The sequence below is a fragment of the Pleurodeles waltl genome, chromosome 8 (genome assembly GCF_031143425.1).
Source record: "Pleurodeles waltl isolate 20211129_DDA chromosome 8, aPleWal1.hap1.20221129, whole genome shotgun sequence".
NCBI lineage: Eukaryota > Metazoa > Chordata > Amphibia > Caudata > Salamandridae > Pleurodeles > Pleurodeles waltl.
Window position 1 is genome coordinate 578,083,917 of NC_090447.1, and position 22,427 is coordinate 578,106,343.

The window sequence follows — 22,427 nt, forward strand, 5'->3', positions numbered from 1 at the left end:
CAAAAGTTGTTATCAGTGGGAAATCCCACACTACATGGTACTATTAAAATGTCTAAGAAAATTGAGACCTCGCCATTATCAGCTAAAGAACTGGAAGGTAAAAGCACAGAACCAGCTGCTGTTGTTAAGGTAAGTGGTAGTAAAAATATTAAAGACAAGAAACAGGCTGATAAATCCAATTAATTTTTTCATGACAACTCCAACTCATTTTTTTCCCAGCGAAATATATGTTTCTGGTGTGGAAATTGCACACATGTGAAAGTGGTTAAGCAATGCCCAGCTAAGTATGTAACTTCTAAGCTATGCAACAGACAGGGGCATTTCACAAAAGTGTGTCAATTGCTAAAACTAAACAACAGTCATTGGTCAAATGCATCACTGATGCTTATATTTAAGAGGCGGAATTCGTAGGCATCAGCAAAAAAATGAGGGACATGGTTTTGGTTGCAAAAAGTGATGAGGTGAAAACAGGGCAACCCAGACCTGTGTGTAGATCCATACATTGAAATCATGGTGGTTGACAAAGTTTTAAGATTGTTGGTGGATTCTGTGGCATGCGTCACCATGATCAGCCAGGATTTATTTGACAGTGTATTGCCTACCAGACCACTGTGATGGCCTGATCGTAAAGCAGCATCTTTTGAGGCATGTGACATTAATCTGTGTGGGTACATTGAGCACATATTGGAACTAAAAGGTCAAGAAATAGCTGGGAAGATTTATTTAGCTCACAAGGGGTTGAACATCTTAAGGTGGTTCGATCCGGGGCGGTTTGGCCTGATTCTTAGACCAGGGGCAAAAGAGCAGGTGTTAGCCATTAGGGACAATATGGATTCAGAAAACCTTATGAATACTTATCCACATGCATTTTCTGGAGAGCTGGTAAAGAGCCAAAATTACATACACAATGTAATAGTAAAAGAGGAGGCCAGACCACTGAAGGAAAATTGAGAAATGTTCCTTTTAGCATTCAACAGAATCTGGAGAACGAATTAGACTCTTTGTGCAAGTGTGGCATACTTTAACCTATCAATTAATCACTGTGGCTGTCTCACTTGGTGGTGGTACACAAACAGAATGAGGAGCTGAGGGTCTCTGTGTGGACCTACATTGCCTAAAAAAAGAAATATGGGTGGACTCCCATCCTTTGCCCAACATCAATGAGCTTTTAGCTGGTGTAAAGGAAGCCAGGGTTTTCTCAAAGTTACACTTGGCTTCAGAGTACCATCAGATTGAGTTGGAAGAAGAATCGAGGCATTTAACAGCTTTTGTCTCCCCCATTTGGTATGTGCCGATTTTGCCCCATGGCATTTGGGTTGGCCTTTGTGGCCTCAGTTTTCCAGAGGGTGAAGTCTAACATATTGAAAGTCATTCAGGGGTTGTCAATATTCCAAGATGATGTGTTAATATTTGCACCTGACAGACAATGATGCTATTCTCAAGAAGGTATTAAACAGATTCCAGACTAAAAGGGCTGTCCTAAAGAGGGATAAATGTGAATTCCTCACTGAGGAAGTTGAGTACTTGTACCATTTAGTAACCAGCCATGGCACTGAAAGTAAATTAACTTTAGTTGACAGTATAATTCCGACTAAACCACCTGTAGACAGACAGGGTTTAAATCATTTCTAGGCTTGTGTGAATTTTATATATAGTTCATATAGAATTGTGCTACCAGATTGACACCTTTGTCATAAATGCTAATGAATGGTGTTACCTTTGATTGTAATTCTGAATGCCAAGAGGTATTTGAGTGGGTGAACGGACAATTGATCACCAAAGATTTTGAAACATTATGATGTTGAGTTACAGTGCATTTTAACTGTCAATGCCAGCAATGTGGGGTTAGGAGCAGTTCTCATTCAAGAAGATAGTGGAAATTTAGGACAATTGGTTATGCTTCACATGTTTTTAGTGGTGTAGAGAGACAGTACTCCGTTAATGAAAAAGAACTGCTAGCCTGCTGGTGGGCAGTTATGAAATTTAGGAATTATGGTGGTGAAGAAATTTCATAATTCAAAAAGACCACAAGCTTTTATTTATTTTTTAAGCAGAGGAAATGTTAGAGGTTTTACGCCAGGCTTTGCTCAATTGTCATCAGAGCTGTTACAATTTGATTTTGTTCCAGAATACATTCCTGGCAGTAAGAATGGTTGTGCTGACCACTTGTCACAAGTATGTGCTGGTAAATGTGATTAAAGCCATGTTGTGGTGTTATCGGATGACTTCACATGCAGATACTAGTGTTTCACCATTTGAACTGTTACATGGACATAGGGCCTCTGCGTGTTTCTATCCAGCTTGGATGAGCAAATGGGTCAGGCATGGCAAGTGGACAAAGGAGAGTGTAATGAAATGTGTTGAAGTGGTCCAGGATAAACAAAATAAATATTTCAATGAGAAAAATCTTTATAGTGTGTTGTTTGTCCCCCTGGGCATGCTGTCCATAGGTTTGTCTTCTTTCTTTTACTATTTGATTTACAAGTTCTTGTATGTTCTCTTTTTTAAACTTTTTTGTTCAATGTCCACTAGTACTCTACCTGGACCACAAAAGGCTGCCCCAGATCCAGTGAAAGTCCCCTTTGACCACATTGAAGGCCTCACTGGGTCCCACACGAGTGCTGTGGAACATGTGCTACGATTAATTAGTTTTGGCCCCCAGGTGAGTCATTCTGAAACCCCCCAAAATGGACATGGGAATTGAGTTCCTCTACCCTGCCCTCTTTTATCATGTATTTTTGTGGATTCAGGGCATGAGGACAGAGTCCCTGAGTCTATAAAATCACAGCTGCAACATTTTTTATTGGTAGGATCCCTCAGGATTGAAGTGACCGATGGGAAAAAAGTCCATTCAGCCAATCAGAATATCTGACTGTTTTATTTTTTTTAATTTGTGGTACCACAGGACTCCCTTGGTCCAACTTTGAGTATTTGCTAACTTTTGAACCTAATTTTCTCAAAAACTACTGAACGGATTGGCACCACAGCACAAAAAGCATGCAGTGAATTTTTACTTAAATAATTGTTTCAGCTATAACCCTTACAATAGTATAAAACAATATGCGTAAGCAATAAAAAAACGTGATTTGCGTATAAAAACAAATAATCATTAAATAAGAAAGCAAACCAGCAGCAAAACATCTCCACACAGGCAGTTCACTAATCATAGAACCGTCTTACATATATCTGTGCAAATAGAGTACCACCATTTACAATTATAAAAAGAATGACCCCTGTCTATGCCAAAATTGTTGCGAAGAGGACCCAGAGAAAAGTGCTGATGTGTATAGCAACTAATAGTGACATACAACAGTTTTGTTGCAGCAAGACACTAAATAGGGCTATTGAAGCAGGTGGGATCAGGCAGTTCCATCTCACAAAGGCATCAAGCTGGGGCCTTATAAGATCTTATAGTTCAGCCCACACAAACTTAGCTGACATCTGCCTCAAGCAGGGCCAAGCAGCCCATATATATGAGGCTACCAAATTATGTGCACTGATGTTATCAGGCCTTGCACAAAGTGCTAGTGCAGTTTTGGTGCAATTCCCCCACTAGATTTAAAAAAGGGATAAAGCCACCAACGTCAAGCCGCGTCAAATTTCCTACAGAACAGGGTGAAGTGGGCAATATTGTTTACCTCCCCAAAGCTACAGTCACAGTACTCCAGTCCAGCCGCCAGCCTGCGGGTACGTACTAGGTAGCCTCTTAGTGGCAGCACACCATACCTATATTTTATATACAGAGAGAGCTTCAGTTTCAGGGTACAACAGATCCAGATAATCTGAAGGAACAGGGTCATAGATATTGTTAAAGTAATAGTTTGTCATTTATTCCGGCCTAAGTTCCTGGCGTACCATTGTCTTATTGAATTATCTCTACCAGTCTTTTACCTGACCTGCAGTGTCCTGTCTGACTCTGCCAGACTCTGTCCACAGAGCCTCTAGGTGGAGATTTCCTAAATCTTCTTAACATGTGCCACGCATGAACGCTCCCCAGATCCACCACTCGCAGTGACCTCTTCAAGAGTTTCCAAATACACTTCTGCCTTGGAGTTGCATATTAACCTCACCCAATTAATACTGGCCTAGGGCTGCTAGTTCTGATATTGGCACCAGGCTAAGCTCTGTGAAGAGGGCCTTCAAAGGGGTTCCTGGCCCTAACCCCAGTAGAGTTCTCAGGAAATAATTCTCAGATACTTACAGCACACTAGTGTTTGCATGTCCCCAAAGCTCTTCCCCGTAGAGTGCTGCAGCCACTGACTTTTGGGCATATATTTCAAGGATGGTACTAATACTTCTAGTTCCAGCCTTATCCGTAAACTTCAGTATTGCGTCTGCTGCTTGCTTAGGGACTATAGCTGCCTTCCATACATGGCTGTCCCAATTTAGGTTATCTGAAAACCAGACACCCAGGTAGTCAAAGTGCTTAATGCCATCAATTGGTAAATCATTAACTGCAAATTTTTGCTGAAAGCTAGGAGATGGTCGCAAAGTCATCCCCATGGTCTTATTACAGTTAATGGTCAATGATTTTTCCTTGCAGTATTTTGCAAAGCGACCAAGTAGCCTATGGGCTGCATTTTCTGTCCATGCCATAAGCTCCTCGTCGTTGGCGATTAAAAATATTGGGACCCTCCTACGGGCTACAACAGGAACATCTGACTGTTCTTCTAGGAGGTAGTGAACTACGTCATTTAGGAAGAGACTGAAAAGCAGAGGTGCCAGGACACAGCCTTGCCGGACACCCATTTGTACCTGGAAAGGATCTGTACACTCCCCACCCATCCCGTATCTCACTAAGGCCATGTTGTCTGAGTGCAGTGCCGCTATAGCTTTCGCTAAGGAAGCATCAACCCCTAGGCCTAACAATGACCTCCATAATTTGCCCCTGTCCACAGAGTCGAAGGCAGCTTTTAGAACTATGAAGACCAAGTATAGTGAGGATTACCTGGTTACTGTGAATTTATTTGAAATCATGTAGAGTTGGATGACCTGGTCAATAGTTCCCACCCAAGACCGGAAGCCAGCTTGCACTTCTGTTATTACATCCTGGGAATCTGCCCACCCCTGCAGGCGATTAGGCAAGACTTTCCCTAGAACCTTCCCTCCGCCATCAAGGAGGAAGATCGGCGATAGTTAGTTGGGCAGCCTCGATCGCCCTTATTGTAGATCAGGACAATAATGGCAGAACCCAGGCCTGGGGTACTACATGCTCCCTAAGGGCTGCGTTAAACCCATTAGTGAGGAGTCTAGCCCAGTAATGAGGTGCCTTGCAGTAAAGGTCACAGGGCTCCAGATCAGGGCCAGGAGTCTTATGCTTCTTCATAGCTCCCAGTGCTTTGATTACTTCCGGGGTTAGTATTTCTATCGCATTGGGAGAGGTGGACAGGACATCCGCGTCTGCTTATAATCCAGGGAACCAACCAAAGCAGTGCTATATAGAGTACAAAAATGGTGAGTCCAAACAGTTGGTCCTATACAAGTTTCTATTGCATTCACTGGCCCCTTCTCCACTCTGGCTACCAACTCCCAGCATTTCTTAGAGTTATTCTCATTTCTGCCCATAAAGTATTTTGATGCAGCTGTTTCTTGGCAGCCAGAAGGCACGCGTAATCTCTTCTACACTCTCTGAATTTCTCTGCAGTAGTGCAGCTATCATGATGCTGTATTAAGGCATGTGAAACATATCTCTTTGCCCTCTCATGGTCCTTATCAAACCAACCTTTACACCCAGACCGCCCCTTCTATTATTGCCAACTAGCTTAGATGCTTCAGGCTTTGACCACAGGGCCCCCAACTCCCCTATCATCATGTCATATGTAGCTAGGATCAAAGGGCTATTGTTGGCCAAATCATCTTTAATAGATTGTCCATAGTTAGCCATTATATATTCAAGATGCAGCAGTTCTCATAGGTAATTTTAACCATCCCACCTTATTCTCTTTCTACAATTAGACGGAACAATCTTGCACTCATCGAACCCCCGGGGCCTGCCTTGTCATGTTTTCTAACCAGATAACACTTAGGGCCAGATGTAGAAAGGTCCGAATTTGTGATTCGGAAATTGCGAGTCGGTGCGACTCGCAATTTCCGAATTGCAAATTCGGATGCAGAACGGTGTCTCAGACACCGTCTGCGACTCGCTATGGGGTCCCCATAGCGAGTCCCTGCACTCACAGGGATGGTGGCCTGCTGAAGACAGCAGACCTCCATGTCTGTGACTGCTTTTTAAATAAAGCAGTTTTTTATTTTTATGTTGCAGCCTGTTTTCCTTAAAGGAAAACGAGTTGCAAAATAAAAAAAATAACGAAACCATTTGGTTTTGGTTTTTCAGAGTGGGCAGTGGTCCATTGGACCACTGCCTGCTCTGAGAAACCCTTTTTGGCAACATTCACAAAGGGGAAGGGGTCCCATGAGGACCCCTTTCCTTTTGCGAATGGGTTACCACCAGTGTGACACAGGTGGTAACTGCGAATTGCTTTGCAACCGCATTCGCGGTCACAAAGCAATTTAGCACAGCAATGCGAGTCGCAAATAGAAAGGGGACACCCCTTCCTATTTGCGAGTCGCATTCACAATTTGCGAGTTGGTACCGACTCGCAAATTGTGAATGAGCATCGCAATCGGCATTTTGCATGGCGCAAACTGTGATTTTTGCAGTTTGCACCATGCAAAATGTTTGCTACATCTGGCCCTTATCCTCGTACTGAGGACAAGTTGGAAGTGGTCACTCCCCACTCTGTTGATCACAGCCATATCAAGAATGGACTACCAGGCTTCCACATTCAAAATTACATAATCAATAACGGAGGAGCATCTTCCACTGTTGAAGGTTGCCTTGGCAGCATCGTCCAACTTGGTATGCCCATTGGCAAAGTGAAAACGGTTATTTGACAAAAAAATTGTAAATGCTTCAGCCTTTTTTGTGGACTTAAAGCAGATTATAGCTGTCTCAGGGATTACTGCGATCTTCCATCAAGATTTCACTATTATTGGTGGCATCTCAAGATAGTGTGTTGAAATCTCCAATGATCAGCATCAAATTCCTGCCTCCTTCCATCCCCCTCATTAGTTATCTTCTGTCATACCTCATCTAAATGTTTCCAATATATGCAGAGCAATCTTTCCAGAGCACCTGGACCTCCGGGGAACATCCTAGCAGGATGTGTACGTTCAAGATGTCAACTGCCCCCTGTGTCACCCCCAGACCTGAGCCTCACATGCTGAATATTACCAGAAAACTACAAGGGTAGCAAATCTACTTGCTCTGCTTTACTTACTTTAATGTACACGAAACCCATATTGAGAGACCATCAGATGGCCGTCCCTTCCTAGAGCGGGCACCGAGCATATCAACCCCCAAGAACCCATTTACACATATTTCACCAATAGCCCAGGTTTCTTGGAAGTAGCAAATATCATATAAGCTAGCAAATTCTAAACAATCATTATCTTCCATTTTGGTAAACAGGTGTGCTTTGTTCATGACAGAATCTGTAAACAACCGCCCTTCAAGTTATTTCAAGGGGGATGTGTGGGAACGATGTGTGCAAGGGGAGTGGCAGAATAGAGGCGAAGTTCCTTCTTTACTCAGTCAAATCTCACTCTGGGAGGGGCTCCTGAGTCTCCAGCCAGTACAGCCGCTACCCATGACTAGTCCTAACCATTTTCTTTTTTCTCCTCGTCATGATTGGGGATCCTCATTTGCCTGCTGTTTTTATGAGTAGTGATGGTCAGGGTTTCATGCACTATGTTGCCATCAGCTGAAGACCCCCTTGTTTGTCCCATGTGGCAGATCCGTATCTGCCATAAACATATCTGTACTACTCATGCACCACTCATCAAGGCCAATTTCCTCTTGATTGGTATCGGGACATGCAGCACATCAACCCCCATTATATGGAAACAATCTGTGTAGTTGTGGATATGTCTAGCTAAACCCAATAGGGTAAATTCAACCAAAGCTGAGGGACAGGAGATGATAGGGCCATCTTGAAGTGCAGCGGGGTAGGTGCACCTCCTACCACAGTCAAACTGCTGTTGCTTGCTCCCCAGCTTCACTAGTATCACATCGCTAGAAGAAAGAATTCTCAACTCTGGAACAGCGTAAAAAAGAGATAGCAGACATGATCTGTTTAGGGGTTGATTTAACCCAGCATCAGGGAAGAGAGCGACAAACTCCAGGCAATGCCCACTGTTCCTTCTTGAAGGCATGATGCCAACAGGAGCAGTAGTGCAGTCATAATGCAGATCACAATCTTCTAGACTGTCTCTGTCTAATTACAGGTGGCGCAGTAAATGGTAGGGTGTCCAGGTTCAGGCTAAAAGTCACCCTCAGTTCATTAGGAATACATGAATCTCCCTGCACAAATCTTTCTGAAGATTTGTGTAATGACACCAAAGTTATTAGCTAAATGAAAAACACTCTTCCAATGGAAACTCCGACCTAACTGTAACTACACAGTGGGGAGCCATATATATCCCAATTGTTGTAAATAATCCGAATTATATGATTACGTATCACATTTTCCATAACAGTCTCAAAAACTTGCATGTACTCTTATGCAGTGATCTAATTATTTGTTGCATTTGAATATGCAGTTTTTTTGGTGTTGACAGCTATTGGTATAAATCTTGAGAGGTCATAAGCTTTGCATTTGGTGTCCCATTTAAGATTTCCATGGCTGTTCCGTGAGGTATGGATTTCAATTTGAGCATCTGTGTACGTGTGGGAGGGGGATGTTTGTGTGTAAGTTATTAGCACAATAGAAAGTTTACATCGTTTTATCCTTAAACATAGAGTGAGCTATCAATTAAAGAAAATGGAAACAAAAGATATGAAAAAATGTTGTTCATTGTTATCATGCAGCAACTTCACTACCAATCTGTGTCTACGGTCTGCCATTATAGCGAGACATGTCATCTTGTGAATGTATTCTCATGGACAAAATTTAGCTTCTCAAGAAGGAACACAAAACTACTATTGGTTAACATGTTGCTTACTAGTCTTGGAAGATTTCTCATCCTGTAAATGAAAACATATTGAAATTTAGTGAAAGGGGATATGGGTATGTGGAACAACTGGAAAGGATAAGTGCAACTGATTTTCTGAACCTTGAATTTGATCTAGCAGGCTATGGACTTACATTTATTTATGATGACTTAATTTAATGCATTTTTCCTATGAAGGCACACTTACCTATCTTCAAGAGTGTCTAGAGGGCATGATACCTTTCCCATTTGAATGGTCACCTGAATTCTTTATTTGACACCAAATAGTACAATATGAAGGTCTGGACCGGGCTCAAGGTATTTTGCACAAACATATTTGCATACTTCTACCACCTAGAGATGGTGATGAGGAAGTCTGTGAGACATTCAGTAACAAAGACTCCTTAAAATGTGGATTATTTGTTTTTGTATGCAATTCCCATGTTATTGGGTAAAATATCTTAGCTGGGACTATAGTTTACTTATGTAGCATCCTACTTAGTTTGGGTACCTGACAGTAAATTTGCCACACACAGAGCTTTGTATTACATGTCTTTGTTTATCTGTGTGTAACTGCAAACTCAACATTCTAAGCCTGCATTCACTTCACCATGTTCTAACTCTTACACCATTATTCTCAGTAGTCTTTCAGGAGCCAAAAGGGTTCAGTCATACACACTCATATGACACTACATCCCCCTCTGTTAAATAAGACATTACAATTCAGTACAACACGTACACAATTATAATTCTTCAATAAGCCTTCTTGGTGCTTTGATGACTCATCCTGATCATGTCTTCGGAAACTGGGAATCGGCAATAGGAGTGTCCATGATCTGCATTGGTGATTTAGGAGCAACGGAGGTCTGGGGTTTTCCAATTGTCTTTTCTGATTCAGTCTCTACATTGGCATCAGTATCTGATGAGTGTCTGAAATGAGAGGAGCTTCGTGTGGTGGATTTCCCAGGATGTTAATCAGTCACAATTTTTCTTTTGCTGGTATAACAATGAATGACTTGACATCAAATACAGCATCAAATTTCTGTCTTCTTGGCTAACATACGAGCAGTCAATCTCCTCTTATTTAAACCATATCCTTTGCATGCCGTTTCGTGTGCATTGGACTTCATTTTCTTTTTATGATACAAGTCTTTTGTATTAATTCTTGATCGTGTGTTGGTTCTCTTAGGTAACTTGGCCTTCATTGCTCTTTCAAACATCAATGATGCAGGGCTTTCACCTGTAGTTGAGTGAGGAGTTTAACGGTAGGCTTACATGATAGAATTCAAGACCGTCTTGAGGTCAAGCTTTTCTAATGCAGCACACTGAACATCTTTCTTTAATGTACTCATGAAACATTCAATAGAGCCATTAGCCTGTGGCCAAAGAAGTGTGCTCTTCTGATGCTTCAAATTAATCAGATTGAGAAAGTCTATGAATTCTTGACTATTAAAAGGTGGGCCATTGTCATTTTTTTAAATTGTAGAAATGCCACAAAGATGCAATCCAACCTCTCTCTCAGTGACTCTTTCCTCAGAGATAGACGAGAGATCTTCAATTAATGGAAAGCAGGAGAATTTGTCCACAATCACTATCAGGTTATGTCCATTGTCAAGTGGACTGAAAAAGTCAACAGAACTTATTTTCTATGCATGCATTGGCAACACCGACATAGTTAAGGGGTGTTAAGTGTTTTTGATGACAGGCAGTTGCATAGATGACAGGCCTTGAAATCCCTTTCAACTCGTTCATCAAGATGAAGATACTAGACTCGATCTCAGGGAGATCTCATTTAGTGACCACAATAATACAATGACCTTCATGGGTCACTTCCATTAACTGTTGTCGCAGACTCTCCGGAATGACAGTTCTTGGACCCCTCAGGATAATTCCTTCTTGTGTCAAGGACAGTTCATCTTTGACATTTCTATATCTCTAGTATTCATTGTCACTGCTAAGAGGTCGAGTGTGTTGGTTCAATGACTGATGTGTGATAATATCTTTCAGTGTCAACATGTAAGTATCATGACTTATGGCATTAACAATGTTTTCCAATCAAATAGCAGCTGGTGTATTTGATTTCACAACAAAGTTTATGTAAGTATCAGCTGCTTTTGATGGGGTGCTTTGATGCTGTATATGCCTCTGGAGAAGTAGTCAGCATGGTTTTGTTTATTCCCTGGATGATGCACAATTGTGTACTTGTATTCTTGTAATCATAGACCCCAACATTCACTGTGCAGAGGCATCCTGGCCTTTGGATTGCCAAAGATGGTCAGCAATGTTTGGTGATCTGTGACAAGAATGAAAGGTTTTGCATACAGGAACACGTGGAAATGTTCACAAGCCCAAACCACTGCTAGACTTTCTTTTTCATGTTGTGAATAAGCACGTTCAGTCTGTGACAGATGTTTGCTTGTATAAGCCACAATATGCCTTTGACCATTTGGGTGTCTGCTGTGCAAGGATTGAGCCTAACTCAACTGGACCACAGTCATCAACAACTTGCAAGCCTGCAACAGTGCCTTGAGACCCCATGGGTGGTAAGCCGCACTTTACAAGTGCCTGATCGTTGACTTTGGTATGTAGCTTTGAATGGAAGTATGCCATTTCAGTAGTGTTTTCAATAGCTTTTCTGATTCTCTTGAAACTTTGCTCGCATTCATGTGTCCAGTGATATGAATCATTCTTTTTTGTCATCTCTCTCAATGGAGCATTCACAGTGGCGAAGTCTTGTATAGGTCTGAAACACTAACAGGCCATGCCAAGGAATGAACGTAACATGAAAACATGTTGTGGGGGAGTGGCAGGTGACAGCGCTTGTACTTTGGTTGGATCTGGAAAGATGTGGCCAAAAATGTTTAGCTTTGCCTTATTGAATTCACATTTCTCAGCATTTAACATGAAACCTGCATCAACAAGTAAATGACATACTTGCATGAGAGCTTTGTCATGTTCCTTCTCTGTTGCTCTGAAAACAATTATGTCATTGCTATAGTTGAAAGTATTCACAACAGGCTGGATGGTACCTCTCATGACAAACATTTCTGCAGCTGCTGACACACTTAGGGCCTGATTTAGAAATTGGCGAATGGGTTATTCCATTACATATATGACGAATATCCGGTCTGCCAAAATCTAAATTTCGTTCTGTCCTAGAGGATTTAGATTTCAGCAGAGGGCATATCTCTCACCGTTGAGACGGAGTAACCTGTCAGGCCCTTAGTCTTTATTTTTTTAAACAGACAAATATGTGTAGAAATGTTTGTAATGTACCTGCAATTCTCTTTGAATTCCAACTGACGATATCCTTTATATAAATAAGGCAAGAGAAGACCTACACCATTGAATTGTGTTATTGTGTCAGCAATATGCAGACCTGGATGTCACTCTCTTTCAATTGCCTTGTTCACTTCAAGCATATCCACACATATGTGTACAGCTCCTTCACTGTCCCTTTTGGGCACTACCACTATGGGAGAAACCAATGGTGTCGGACAAGTAGAATTATGAATGAGATGAAGCTTAAGTAATGATTCAGGCTGCTTTTCAACAGCTTCTTGTAAATGAATGTAATTCTTCTGTGTCTTTGAGCAACAGGGCGAATATCCTCAATAATATGCAATTGTACTTTCATAGTCTTAAGTTTTTCTATTCCACTAAATAATGAATGGAACTGACATAATAATATCATGATGAGCATTCATATTGTAGTTCACTGTTATCAGTCCCATATCAGTAGCTGTGCTGAAGCTGAGTAAACAGGCCCTTGACACCATACCATGAAATACGTGGCTGGGTGCTTGCACTTTTGTTTTTTTGTATTTCATAGTTGCTCTGAATGAACCTTTACTTTTCAAGGTTGTTGATGCAGCCAATGTGTACACTTTGGTTTTCAATGGCGTCAGTCATAGTAATGCAGAAACGTCATTATATTTCTCATCATGCGTAATAGTTATTGACGCAGCACTGTCGATGATGAATGGTATAGAACAACCATTTATTTTGAGTGTACTCTTCGGAAGTAGCCTTTCAAACTTGTCTCAGGCTTGCCACTGCAGTCCCTGAATGCACTGTTTACTGACACATTGTATTAGCAATTCAAATTACTTGCCAAGGCATTAACTCTCTTTTTACTACACTGAAGCAACCCCTAAGCAAGGCTCTAGATAGCCCTATGGGTAGATTGCTGTGTATGTAAAAGGTAGCACATGTACGTTTATGTGTGACATGTCCTAGTACTGACAACCAGCCTAATTATACATTATCATTTGCGAAAAACCACTTTTAGAAAGTGGGCATTTATCTGTGTTTATAACTCCAGTGCTTTGCAGTCTGACTTCAATCTATGCCTAGGGCAGAGTGACAGCTACACTTGGTGCATACTTTCCAGCCAGTCATCACACAGGAGGGGCTGGTTGTGACAGAAGAGGCATCTCGATACTAATAGTCATTCTGGGCTGGGAGAGGGAGGATCACTCACATCTTACATGTCAAAAGCTGGGTTCTGCCCTCACTCAATGGGATGACTACCCCCTACTGATGTCTGAAGACAGGGCTGGATTGAACGGGGGTTGGGTTTCGATTGAAAGGGTTCCTCTGAAGTTACCCCTGAACAAAGACATTTTTGAGTGTAAGTACAGGGGCTCTGGCCCCATGATTTCAGAGAACTTTTGGAACTGGGGCTGAACCTCTGCCAGAAGGACTAGTGAGCTGCAAATTGACTCATCTGGACTGCTCTTCTGTTGTTGCCCTGCTGCCTGCTGTCTGCTGGGTGGCATAAAGGATTCACTGGATTGCTTTTCTGCTTGTTGCACTATTTCCAGCTGCTCCCTGAATGGGGTGTCCCTAGGTTCTGTTGAGCTGCCAGGAAGAACCGCAATTTTGGATTGAGTGCTTTGTTGTGCTAGGATGCTGGAAGGACTGTCACATTGCCACCTGCCTTCATGTTCTGGCCTGCTGCTTACCACCCTTCTGGGTGCCCCACCAAAAGTGCTCTCCAGGGGCTTGCCCCCTCTTGTTCCTCAAGGCCTTAGGGACACAAAAAGGCCTTGTGATATCAGGATCCACATTGTCTGGATTACAGCACTGCCAGGATGGTATGCCCCCTCCCCTGCGCTGATATGCTCTGCAAAAGTTTCATGGATATGTGAAGGCTGACCTGCATACCTGGCTGCTTTGTTTCGGGAGCGCTCAGGCTTTCAAACCTCTACGGGGAGCCGATTCTGCCTTTGTGCTGGGCATGCATGATTGCTGCATTTGTGCTCACACTGGCGCGCCCCACTACCACCCCTTCAGTCTCCCAGGAAATGGAGACACACTGGGCACCCAGAACCCTGGGGCAGGTGGAGACGAAACACAGTCTGACTCCGATTGAAGTCTGCAGCCGAGGCTCTCCCCAGTGGCAGTCCATAGTCGCCACTTTCAAAGTAACACTGGGTGCCTATCTTAAGAAAAGCTGTGCTATGCCTGTAGGCAGCTGGATCTAGACCTACCATAAGCTCCTGCATCAGAGTCCGAGGACACCCTGAACCTTGCAATTGGCCATAGTTCATCCATCAGTTCAGCATGAGCAGCGGTCTGTGAGACCCAGGAGGGTCCCGGGCATGCTTTCGTTTTCAGGAGCATTTCTGTGTTTGCAGCACATGTAAATCCTCTGAGGAGGGCCCAGAGAGGAGCACAAGATCACCTACCAAGTGGGGAATCCTGTGCAACCCTTGCGGCCAGCCATTACTGTATCACCTATAGTAGGTGCCCAGGTACTCCTGCAGCCTACTCATGTTGCTAAGATACATGTCATAGAGTGGAAGCCATAGAAATTCCTGTATCCCAGTCTAGGGGCACAGAGGTGTTCCTATACCCTAGGTTGCCTATCAGAACTCATGCACTTTTTTCAGCCTTAAAAATTATTTCCTCTAGAACTGTTGCATTACCTTATGCCTGTCTTATGCATCAATGGAATTCGTGTGCTTATGGTAACAATCAGTGACACATGTCTCACTGTAACACTTTGGGGGTCATTCTGACTTTGGCGGGCGGCGGAGGCCGCCCGCCAAAGTACCGCCGTCAGAATACCGCTGCGCGGTCAAAAGACCACCGCGGTAATTCTGAGTTTCCCGCTGGGCTGGCGGGCGACCGCCAGAAGGCCGCCCGCCAGCCCAGCGGGAAACCCCCTTCCATAAGGATGCCGGCTCCGAACGGAGCCGGCGGAGTGGAAGGGGTGCGACGGGTGCAGTTGCACCCGTCGCGATTTTCAGTGTCTGCTTGGCAGACACTGAAAATCTTGGTGGGGCCCTGTTAGGGGGCCCCGCGACACCCGTTACCGCCAGCCAGGTTCTGAATCCCCATGGCGGCGCTGCCTGCAGCGCCGCCATGGAGGATTCCCCAGGGCAGCGGGAAACCGGCGGGACACCGCCGGTTTTCCGTTTCTGACCGCCGCGGTACCGCCGCGGTCAGAATGCCCATGGATGCACCGCCAGCCTGTTGGCGGTGCATCCGCGGTCGTTGGCCTGGCGGTAGTCTACTGCCAGGGTCAGAATGACCCCCTTTATGTCTTAAATGGTGATGTTGGGCCAGATGAATCATTCACTGAGCCTGTAGAGTATGGCATAAAGTATAGCATTTTCTCTTTCATGGGCAGGATACTGAGTCTACTACAATAATTGCATCTTATGTACCCTCTTAATGATTGATGTCATGTTTGGTCTGAGACACACATATATGGATCTGGTTGCAATGTAAGAAGCATATTTTTATACGTAGTACTGAGTGGATTCACTTTTGTGGTGTATTAATTGTGTGACTAGTGTGAGTGTGTTGTGCAAACGCTTTACACATGACCTCTGTGGATAAGCCTGGCTGCTCTGTTCCAAGCTATCAGGTGGTGAGCACAGGTTATCTTCGGTGTGTAAATTACTTGCCCTTACTAGAGTGGTGGGTTATGCCTGGCTGAGGTGCATACCATCTCCAACCAGAAATACCATTTCTAACTCTGCCACTCAATCAGTGAATCCAAAATTTCCCTGAAATGCCAGTTCATGCAACTGAAACAAAAGGTCAGCTCATGTAATAGTACATACCAATGTTGTATACAGATCTATAGTGTAATAATACTATGTTACTTGTCTAAAGATTTGTTCTTTTGCGTTTTGCTGTGTATTGAACACAAACAGCATCATTGTTCAATGCCACAATCACCTCTCTTGATTGAGTTGTTCATCCTATCTACATTTAATGGTAGGTACCACAATTCTGTTTTGGTAAAATACTTCTTTAAGAAATGTCATGCCTCTCTTGCAAAATAAATACATAAAAAAATACAGTATTGTGGGGAGTGTTTTGGGTCATGTTTTTTCTCCTGGAAAACTATTTTCCAGTTTTGAAATTTGCAAATGGTACAATTCTGCAACATTTTCGTCTGGTTCTTGCCTGAACTGTGTCACTGTAAAAGTATTCTAAGCTACTATTTGCACAGATGTCACAGAAAAGTCCCACTAATATTTACAAGTCTTCACAATGTAAATTATGGTAGCTACGCAAATACTGCTAAAGATGTTAAACACATGGGGCAAACCGCGAAGGGATTTGCAAGTATGTGTTGTAGTACTCCTGTAGCCCCACTTAATGTACCCATAAATACAATTAAAATAGGTACAGATGAGGATCCATGTCTACATCAGTCCTATTTCTTATGGGAGGAGTTATATGCCAAGAGTGTGTAGAAATATTCGCAGATAGTTCTAAGCTCTATCTGTAAATCTGGAATGGCAAGGGGTAGTAGGATAAAATGGAAAATAAAGTTTGGGCTCCTGGTAGGACATACAAAGACAAAAAAATGTATACTAAAGAGTTTGGCTGATGTGTAATCTGAGATACACATGACGGATATCCTGTTTGCATTTTTTCAAGTGCATTATAATATGTGAATTAGTAATACAACAGATGATTATCTGATATGTTTGCGAAAGAGCCTCCTTCCACCAAACTATAAACAGGCCCCAAGCGACTTGTAATTCACAAAAGCTACAACCCAAACAGGCTCTTATTTATGCCAGCTGAGCTTTTGAGTAATTTGCAAAACCCACATGGACACTCACAGGTTCTGCAAGGGAATCACATTGAAATCAATTGAGGACGAAATAACAATACAAGCACAGACCTCCAAACTTAAAAAAATAAAAACACATTAAAGGAAACCTGGTTAGATAACATTACACATTCTAAACAGCCATACAAACACATTGTAGATATATTAAAAAAAAATATTTAAAAACGTAACAATAAAAAAAAAGAAAAGAAGATAGATACCTTCAGATAATGTAAGCACTGATATAAATCATATTATACAAATGTTAAAAATGTTAAAAAATAAAGCTACATTAAACAATGGTCAGGTAAATGTAGGCACTGCATACATCAATGTAGAAATGTAAACATTATAGATGGATATATTGAGAACATTAAAAATATGGAAGTTGTTAATGAATTATAAAGGAAATTTACTCATGCACATTTAACATGATTGTACACCACTCAATGACAAGACCTTGTACACACCAAACAAACACACACGCAATGACATATAGCACTAATGTAATTGATGTCTGGTTACACAACATGTTGCAGCACAAGGGAAAGAGGGCAAAGTCTAGCATGTGGACTCTATTTGTGTGCTCTGTGTAATATTTGTCAAGTATATATTATACTACACAAGTGATTCATGTTTCCCTATTTTTTCAATTCATAGTTCTAAATAACATAGGTGAAGATGTCTGTGCTAAGTTGAGCTACATATGGCAGATTTAACTGTAGGTTGTTTTAGCTGTCATGTAAGGTGGTGGGGACATGCATTCCTACTACTACGAATACATCTCCACCTACAGTGGATGAATTGCTTGACATTAACATTTACGAGGCATTGATGGCTGCCAGAAAACATGGCAGTATTAGGCTTGAGCTCCTGCAAAAACTACATACCCAACACCACAATGACTGCTCCAGGAAAGCAGACCTGATGGACGGATGGTGTCCAGGTACCAGTAAGCGTCTTCTCAATCCGGAGGTCCAAGGGTGTGCACCTCCGAACCCATGTCTCCCTGATTTTCAATGGCCAGAGAAGCTGGGCAGATTGCATGCAGTTGAGGTGGGGTGGAGAGACTCTGAATGTGACCAGTGGCCCACTGACGAAGTGGCCATCACTGAAGATTTGATAATACCACCCTCCCATCACTAGAGGACTCTACACTTCCCAGATCTCTTGGACAGGGATGGCTCCTGGTGCTTGGTGCAGCCGCCTGATTAAGCCTGAGGGAAATGGAGCAGCTGCTCTTATGAGAACAATGCAGCAGATCTCGATAATAACAAAAAGTATAGCACGGAGGAAGGCAGAAGTGGGAATTGGAGGATGTTCACCCCCACAGTGGGATTCCCCTAGTACTGCATGAGCCTTGGGGCATAGCTGATCATAGTAGGAGGCTGCAGTCTATGGAGGCCCGGGGGCAGCCATTTTGGATTGGGCACCTGAAGAAGCTAGATATTGTAGGTCCTTAATGGGTAGGGTGATGTCTAAACCCTTCTTGCATCTCTCAGCAAATTGGTCACTTCTTCAGAGGGCTCCTAGACTGACCAAGAAGGTACCCTGGGCACCTCGAGCAGGGAATATTCCAAGACAATCTTTTGGAACGGGACACAATCCCAGGTACTTCTGAATGTGGGAAACTACAGAACTGAACTCTTCCTTATCTTAAACAATGAAACACACATGGAAGAACAGGGACCTTTGATAATCTGGTTCGCTTCTTGCAAGAATAAGGAGACCAGTTCCCCTTAATGCACCGAAACAGACTTCCACATGTCACCGGGGCACAAACTCAAACGCTCCAGACAACTGACATTCTCTGAGATGATTACTGGAAAGAGGAAAGGTACAGTCACAAAAAAAATAAGGGACAATGACATCAGAGTCAGTGCTAAAGGTGTCCGACTCTGCTTTGGCAATGCTATTGAAGGAGCTGGTGGAGATTGGAATAGTTAGTGCTATGGTTATGACCACTTCTATGGAACACTAATCCTTATTCCTCATGGAGGGGCATTAATAACTTCCAGACCAGGATGTCCAACTTTAAACAAAGACTGGTAGATGTGGAATCTGGCTGGGACAACACTTTGGATTGGAGCCTGGAAATATGGTAACCCTGTCGGAGAACAATAGACTTGGAAGATAGGAGCTGCTGGAATAATGTACACATTTCTGGGATTCCAGAAGAAGTAGAGAAGGACAAAATGGTGAATTTTCTTCAGCATCTACTTCCGACCCTCCTTACCATAACCTTTTACCCTCCCTCAGAATTTCATCAGGCCCACAGGATCAGGTCATGCTGAGACCCTTCTCCAGACATGCTGAAGCAAATGCTTACTTTTGGCTCAGACACCAGAAAGCTGGCCAGATTCTGGGAGCTATTAAGCAGCATGGACCATACATGACCGAAAACAGTAGGATTCGCATCACGCCAGACTTCTTGTATAAAACAAACCAAACAAGGAAACATTTCTTTGTTCTCAGGCCTCATTTAAGTAAGAAGTAGGTGAAATATGGACTGTTGGAACCAGCAAAAATGTTGATCATCCCGGATATGTGGATATATCGGAAAGTGGAAGATTTGAAGAGGTTGCTCAACAACTTGGAAAGCAGGGACGACCCCGGGATGGATGTTCCAACTCTGGGAACTTCTTTCACTGGCCCCTAGGAGGACCAGGGATATCAACAAAAAATGTTAGGAGGAAAGCCGCTGCATGCATGAAGTGACCAAAAAAGTGGCAAGGAACCCAAAGCAGAGTGTTGAGAACCCCAGAACAGCAGGGATAAATCATGTTCACCTATTAAATACTTAACTGGGACTCTCTCTGCACCCAGAAAGATCCCCACAGCATGCTGAGAGTGACTAACCCATTCTTGACCTAACTTACGTCTCAGTAAGTCCCTACTCATGAGAAGCATGGAACCTGATTGTGGATATCCCTCCTTGGTGGGGGACTTTAGATGCCTCTTTCACACGAAGGCAGACATGGCATGTTAATAGATGGACCTTCTGAGATGCTTATGTGGAGGCAGGAAATAAGACTTTTCTTGTTGCGACCTCGCAGGGGGTTGGACTATCCTCCAAGAGACTCTGAAAGAAATGACACTTTGGCCAGACTCTTGTCATATATATTTGTAGTGCCTCCCTGTTCTATGAAAAAAGTGTGACTGCTGCTGTAGGGGGAGTATGCACGGTCCTGATTATTATTGCCTGGTTTTCAAATGGGGAGGGTGGACAAACAAGTCTTCAGGCTATGGATATTTTTCCTAATGCCCCAATTTATGACAGTTCTTTCATGGCTTGCTGTTCAAATTTCCAATGTTTGGAATCAGAGTGGCTTAGAGCCAACTGATGCTACTGTTGTTTAGTTTAGAATTGGAGGGGTTTTCAGTTGATGCGCTGGCCTCCTGACTGTCCCTTGTTTGTTGTGGCATTTGGTACCCTTGGTGTTTCCTCCCAGGCTAGAGGAAACACTGATAGAAACTCATCTGGTGTGGATTGACTTTGGCCAGAAGATCTTGACATAGGTGTGGAGTATGTACGGAACCCTGCAGGTAGAGGTAACTTCTGGGGTTTTCATGTTGCCTCGATTCTCAGTGGAGCGTGAGATATGACAAGGATTCCCACTGCCCCAGGTAGTGTTCCTTTTGGCCCTGGAATAAGATAAAGTAATTGAAGGAATACAGGTGGCACCTGGTGAACATAAGGCATTATTTAATGCAGATGGCATTTTTTAACATTATCCCACCCTCAATACTCTGTAGCAAGACTAGTAGCACTGATGCAACAGTTCATCAGTTTCTCATGGTATTCCATTAATTGGGCTAAATGTGAAGCCCTTCCCCTCATGCAAACCACAGTACCTGCATCCCAGTTGGAAACATAAACACCTTAAGTATCTGGGAATGAGGTCTACATAGCTTGGTCCAGGACAATATTGTCCCTCTAATGGAAAAAACAGATACCACCTTTAAAAAGTGTGGATGTTGGGGCCTGTCCCTGTGATGGAGGATGCAAGTAGTGAAAATTCATTTTGCACCTACATTTAATTAATGCTGCTTCTACTGACCCATAGGATACTTCTATTTCAAATAGACAAACATATACACATGTTCATATGAGGGGTAGAAACCATGATTACACAGCTCAAAACTAAATGCCACTTCAAAAGCAGGGGAACTATGACTGCCAAGCATAGAATCCTACTGACTTGCTCACCAGCTAACTCACAATCTATATATGATCAAAATATTAAGGGAAACACGTTTATGTATTTCCCTACAACAGCACTTGCTGGAGATGGAGGGAGATTGAGTGACCTATTGTCATAGTTTGGACTCTTGCTCTAGGCAAGACTGCTGGTTAAAGGATGACAATACTTTTGTTTGTAGGCGACTATGCCTATCCTACAACAAATTGCAACTGTTGTCCTAACCTCACCGGCTCACTAGCAGCACCTCACTAAAAACACAATAGTAAAAGGTGATTTGTGGCAGCCTTTATGCATGGACTCGAAAATAAGACATTTCAGGGAGTGTCATGGTTAAACGGAGATTACCCCTTTCTCACAGATTTATCATGTCTCATACAAACACAGGCAATGACAAAGATGCAGTAAAGTTTCCATAGCTTTTATTTAACACAACTGCAATTTGCGATATGATGCATGGGCTGCAATGATTAGGATAATGAATAATGCAAGAAACAGAATTGTGAAGACGAGAGTCATTATTACAAACACCCCCCCACCATCTTGCAATGCATGTAAAAGACATACAAGGTGTAATATGCCCTAATACCCTAATGTGTTAGGCCTAACCTCCTACCTAAAGGAGAGCTGGGTTTATTAAACCTAATCTGCCAATGCCATGTCCATGAGAGGAGCCCCCAATGCTCGTTACCTTGGAATGAGGTCTCTATCTCAGACTCCGCAGGGACACGAAGACTGGGGCAGCGTCAAGACGACGTGCAGCATTGGTATCAGCGATGGTGGCGATGCCCTATGCTCGGAATCCCTCTGATTATCTGTCTAAAGTGAGATGTATTTATACAGATCTACCAGGACCCCTGACGTAGGTGTGTTCCCAAACAATAGATAACAGACATGCTTGGGACGGCAATTATTATAAACAATCCCTCGAAAGTATAGGGAGGGAAAATCCCTAAGTGTGAACACCTACTGTTTGTTTGTCTTTATCGCTTGATCTTGACGCCTTAGTGCGGTGGCACTGATAATGCAAAGCATAACAAGTGGCCTAACTATAAACAAGGCAGCCATCCTAGATGAATTAAATAATTAAATGGGCTAAGACAGAGCAAGCTAAGAAGGTTAAATGTCACTAGGTGACAGGGGCACGA